Source organism: Eurosta solidaginis, chromosome 3 (assembly GCF_040869045.1).
Source record: "Eurosta solidaginis isolate ZX-2024a chromosome 3, ASM4086904v1, whole genome shotgun sequence".
NCBI classification, from domain to species: domain Eukaryota; kingdom Metazoa; phylum Arthropoda; class Insecta; order Diptera; family Tephritidae; genus Eurosta; species Eurosta solidaginis.
The window spans coordinates 243,722,795-243,729,032 of record NC_090321.1 but is presented as its reverse complement, the minus strand read 5'-3'; positions in this window follow the sequence as shown (position 1 = coordinate 243,729,032).

The following is a 6,238-nucleotide window of genomic DNA, read 5'->3' as shown; positions in this document are numbered from 1 at the left end:
TGGCGAAACAAGAAGAAAATTTGAGGTTCTGCGTGGTAAAAGGGGAACGGCCCTACACACATCAACTGCGTTATTTGAAATATGTTGAAACACCTATCGGTGGAAATATCAGCCGAATTCATTAAATTTGAACGCCAGACAACCAACACCAACTTCACAAAAAAAAAAAGCACTCAGAAAATGAAAAACAGATGAGAGCTACAACCATCAGCTGGAAGACACGTGCAAGCTCTTACCTAGAGCACACTTTATGGAATGTATAGTAAGCTGTCAACACATACATACATAATGGTAGGCTTGCCGACCATAAGTGGTGGAGAAAAAGGCTTAGCAACGAAGAGAGTGCAGATTTCTTTGGCTTCAACAGTTCGTTTTCTAAGTTATGAAATTTACATCATCAGTATTTTATATGGTATCATAATGGACCTCGGGTGTATGCTACTGTCGCAGAACACGGCGCTAAGTTCCACCCCACCATCACGTTTCACGACGCATCTTACCATGCAAATATAAACCCTGTATGGGGACCTGGTCACAGGAATATTGAGGAGAACGAGAGGGCAGAGGAACTTGGAAAGGGGAGACTCTGCTGGATGCTTCCGATGCGGTCGAGATGCATCATCCACTTACATCAATCAAAAGAGACATATAAAGCAGATTCAAGGAGTAATCGGTATTAAACTGGTACTCCTCGAACGAATACAAAATAACTGAGCAAATAGTGATACAAAGGGAACTCTGAAAAGGACAATGTCAGAAATATTAAGGTCACTGTCACAATCAAGGGCCATTGACCACTCGACCTGAACGCTTGGAAAATGTGGATCCCTCTTAACAGCATTAACAGGAGCTGTGGCGAGGAAAACGGTAAAGAAACGATCGCGAACAACCTTGCGAATATTCAGTCCTGGTTCGCACTAGGTTTATAGCTATTGACAGTTATGTACAGCGGGGATTTCAGGATGCAGCTTACTACTAGTTATGTTAAAGGAATCATCAGAATAATTGTCCGCAACAATTTGTTTAAACGCAACACCCCAGCGGGGTGTCATAAGAGGCGACTAAAACACCAAATATATCCAAGGGGTTGTGTAGCGCAACTCCTCATGTATCTAGGGGGTGGGAAGGCGGGATGGCCTGGAAGGTCGCATGTGGTCATAATAATTTGTTCCCGATATGGTCGGGCTTGGTACTGGATCTGCGTCCAACGAAGGACCATCAACATCGATAACACCCCCAAGGCCTCCGGGGAGTATCCTTATCGTTACAAAGACAACAACAACAACAACGGAACACCAACTATCCTTAGTTACACACCAGAAATTGGTTACAGGAGAATGTGCATCAAAATGAAGCATTCACTGTTTGGGCTCATGTCTTCGGTATCTATCCGTGCGGCACAGCAACCAAGCAACAATATACCCCTCCTTTTTAATCTATCTAACCTACATAGCTTAGAAGGGATGGTCTCGTAATAGTACAGCAACACTAGTTACACCACATAGCGCCATTTTCTTAGATTGATACTCAAATCCTCAAATATAAACAAATTTCATTTCAGCAAGGGATGAAGTTGTAAAATCTTAGCCAATATAATATTGCGAACTGCTGCAGCAAATACATTTTTTAGTAACAAATACGTGTCGCTGATTTAAAGAAGATACAAGCATATAATAAATATATGTATGAACGAATCACGTCGCTCGAGTTAACTGAATTCCAAATCTCAAAGAATGTGACTTTAAATGCGATTTTTGGGATTTGTGTGACTCTGAGAACATAAAAAATCATAAAATATGTTCAATTTCAAACAGTGTTACAAGGCCATTGGAAGTTTGAGAGTGGCGCAATGAAACAATTTTGAGAGAGAGAGAAACGGTGAGAGTATGAAGCACAGAGTGGGAGAAAGGCAGTAAGAGAGCTGAAAACATAACAAAACCCAAGCACTCGAAATTCGGACTAAAATGCGCTGAATACCGTTAAAATCTCAGCACTGAGTTAAAGCTTTCGGAGTAACACGAAAGTGGTGTGAATTCCATAACTTGTATAAAGCTTTTCAAAGCACGTGCGCTTTACGTGCGAATCTCATGAGAATGTATGAGCGGAACTAGCATTCCTCCAGCTGATAGTTCTGACAAGTTGAACTTTGTTGTTATTTTTAAGGTTTTTTTGCTTTAGTTTTTGATTGCCACAGCTGTTAATGAGGAAAAAAGTGAAAACAGTTATTTTGACTGCTGCCGATTTTAATAATTTATTGAGGTTGAGCTTAGTACTTTTATGATGTTGTCTTTATTGAATGCTCTCAAACATTTTTGTGTACATACTTTACTTCTAGATCCATTTAGCTGCTAAATAAATTTATGTTCAAGTTTGCGTGCGGTAGGGTAAAGTTATGTTCACAATTTCCTATTTAAAAAAAAAAATGCACAGTTTGGTGGGCGGCAATTTTCCTTACACAGAGAGGGAGAGGCAGTCTGCTTTAGAAGCATGTACGGATTAGTGAAAGGCGTCTCGTGTTGAAGATTACTTCTAAGGTTGGATGCAGAATGGTTAAAGATAGAGCCAGCCAGACAAAGGGAATTTCAAAAAACCTATACCGATCGAGGGTTAAAATATTAAGCGGATGATACGGGAGTTACTATAGTTGGGCAACAGTTTCAACAACAACAACAAACAACTGTTGCAAATTTTGAGAGCGATTAGCATCGCGGGCTCGGTTCTTATGCAAGGATGAATGCTTCTGTTAAAGTCAGTCGCCTGTAACGACACTAAGAAGATTACTTAGGATGCTTATTCGCCTGCTAGATAACCACACCCCGATTTATCCTAGATAAACATTGTTAGCAGAACTGTGTCCTGAAAGAGTGAGTACAGCTTAGATACACAGCGATGCAACTAGAGCTCGGGCGTTGTTATATGGCCAGCGCTAGAGCTGTGTGGAATGGTTACAACACTAGAATGCCGATACCTTTTGAATGAACTTGTGGCACACCATAATCATATCACACGTCGAATAGCCTGAGGACATAAATAAAGGTAACTCACCACCAATGTGAGAACGTGGATAGCCATTAAACATGGTTTTATGTTTGCCGAAATGGGAGAGATATTATGCTTAAAATATCACTATACCCCTCAAAGCGTTACTCGTTAATCAGACAATGTGACCAATCTTCTTTCACTTTGTATTTAGTGGAGTAGCTATACCTTGAGATTTTCTGCTGGCGTGAGTTAGAGAAAATTGATTTGAGTACTTAGTGGAAAATTTGTCTATTGAAATAGCGACGTTGATACAGTAGTGGTCTATCCAACTTTTTATTTCACTTCGATGACGTAAGTGATTTTACGCGGACGCAAAGCTACAGACGGGGTCGAGCTTTTGTAGCGATAAGTTCCGCTCTCTAAGTGCTACTGGGAAAGAAGAAATATCTCTGGTCATCAAAAAATAGTCGGCGCATTCTTGTGAGGGCAACCGCGCCACCGTCAGCCTGGAAATCTTACAGATAATCATCTTGTGTCTTGCAAAAATTTTTACCCTGAATTGAATACTCAATTGTAAAGTGAAGATTTATCTTGATCGTAAGCAAATCGTACTGGGCCCCGAACTAGCGTATAATTATCAAATTGAGATGCGGTACTAGTTCCACTTCGGTACTCTCACAGTACTTTCAACTGACACTCTTATATTCTACCGTTATTTAACCGCCTAATGATCAAAGTTGGGTAATCGAGTTTTTCAACAAATTTGATCCCTATTGCCTGATTCGCATCTGATTACCACTCATGTATTTATCTTATGAATGTATTAAGATCATGTTTCATTGTAATTAAGCCAAAGATCAGAGAAATGAAGTTCTATATATTCGATTAAACCTAGAAGCATAAAAATCTGCCTTACCCGAGTCGATGTTATCGTGGGTGGCTAGAGAGCCATTCAGGTGCTAATATGTTGCCCTTATCTAATTTGTTTATGATTGAGATTTTCTTGTAAATTATTTGGTCGTTAATAGCGTTAACAATTATCGCCGTTGCCTAGTAATTTACCCCCGTAGTCCATACATCGTCAAGGAATATCAACTCTTGCTCCGTCTGTCTCTGTTGACTCAGTTTCCTCAAAGAAGTACTGTTATTACACATAGTATTTCGAAGCTGATATTGTTTTTATGTCAATACTGGTTTGTTTTTAGACAAATGGCTTCAAATTTGCGACTTTTTATACGATATTCGTGACGTGGCTGCCACAGCGCGAATACCCGCTTTTCCCTTGATGACAAAAACTGCTTTTACTTGCCTGCAATCCCCTTATATCCAATTTTTCACCTTACGTATGAATATATTTCAAGCAGAGGTTAAAACGATCAGTCCCAGTGAATTGGGAGTTATAATTTCGTTAGAGCTGAAATAATTTTTGACCATAGGACCAAGAAGCCATTCCTTGCCTAGTTCATGTCATGGTGGGTCAGTTTTTTTATGTCTGCTTAATTTTCTCATAGAAAGCGTCATTCAACACTTTGTCTACCTTTTGCACTTTCCACTTTATGGTGCCGGAAGTAGACGTCGGAATTCCAGATCGTCTTCCTGCCTTGCGTCATCCATTTTGTTTCCTGTATATCACTGGCATAAATGAATTATAATAACTCCGAATGTTTTCCTAACCGTGATCACGGGATGAATGGCGCTAAACTTGTGTGTTTTATTACAGGGGGCTTCCATATACCTGACGCCCTCCAGTTGCAATAAGTCCTATTGGGATATTGGGGGCTATGCCCCAGGTATCCTATTTACTCGTGGGTGCATTAATTTGAACTGGTGCTGAATGGCACACAAAGGTTAAGTTCGATTCTAACCTTTCGGTGCAAGCCGAATCAGCTGTAGCGACAAGCATGCTACTATGGAGATCATTCGATCTGAGTGGGAAAAAAGAGGTGGCTCAATTTGCGTATCTCCACCATACAGAGAGAGAAAAAATTATTGCTGCCCTTAGCTGACAATCCAAAAATAATACTAAAATCTCTGGAAGATAGTGATATAAAGCCCAGCTTTCATGGCTGTACACTTAGTCTTAGCTATCCTTCTGTACCTTGCTGGGATGCTACCACTACGGAGTGACTAAAGGCTATAGCGCATAATTACAAGTAATTTTATGTAGGTTTGGTATAGTTAAACTTTGCCCTAAATCTAAGCCAACACTGAGACCTGTGTGAAGAGACTTGAGGGGATAATAGAGTTAACTACCAGAAACCCTGCTTACAGTTACCAAGTTATCTAGTAAAACGCCTACAAAAGACCGGCAACTAGCTAAAAATATGCTTCCAAGAAAATGGTAAGAGCCCTCTAGTGCAAATCGACCGAAACAGGCACCTCCTCCTACAATCGTACACTGTTTTTTGCCAGCATTTAAGCTGGATACAAAGCGAGTCTATAAGCATTATTTCCCAAACGCAATGACTAGCCATACATATTCACACACACACACACACACACACACACAAAATCATAGGACGGTTTTGGTGTCATAGATAATTCTTTGCACACTTATAACTCCCTAAAGATTGCAGCATATGCAAGCGCACATGCGTATAAAGAAACAATAAACACACATATATATATATAGTTACGTTGCGTTAATGAGCTTGTGGCCAATGTGGTTTAATATAGATACAAGAACGTACCTAGACACATACACAAGTGTATTCTTTTAACTGAGCCTGCATAGCTAAGTACACATTTGTTGTAAGTATATATGCATATAAAAATGTACACTTAACTGAAAAGACAACTACAACGTCTGACTCGTAAAGAGGGTAGTGTAAATTAGGTTAGGTCAGGTTAGAACGTACAACAAGGGGATTGTGTATGTGAAATTTTTATACTCAGCGTGCTTTGCATACAGAGTATATTTATAGATATAGACTTCCATATATCAAAATCATTAGTATCGAAAAAAAATTTGATTTAGCCATGTCCGTCCGTCCGTTCGTTAACACGATAACTTGAGCAAATTTTGAGGTATCTTGATGTAATTTGGTATGTAGTTTCTTGGGCACTCATCTCAGTACGCTATTTAAAATGAACGATATCGGACTATAACCATGCCCACTTTTTCGACATCGAAAATTTCGAAAAATCGAAAAAGCGCGATAATTCATTACCAAATTCGGATAAAGCGAGGAAACTTGGTAGGTGGGTTGAACTTATAACGCAGAATCGAAAACTAGTAAAATTTTGCACAATGGGC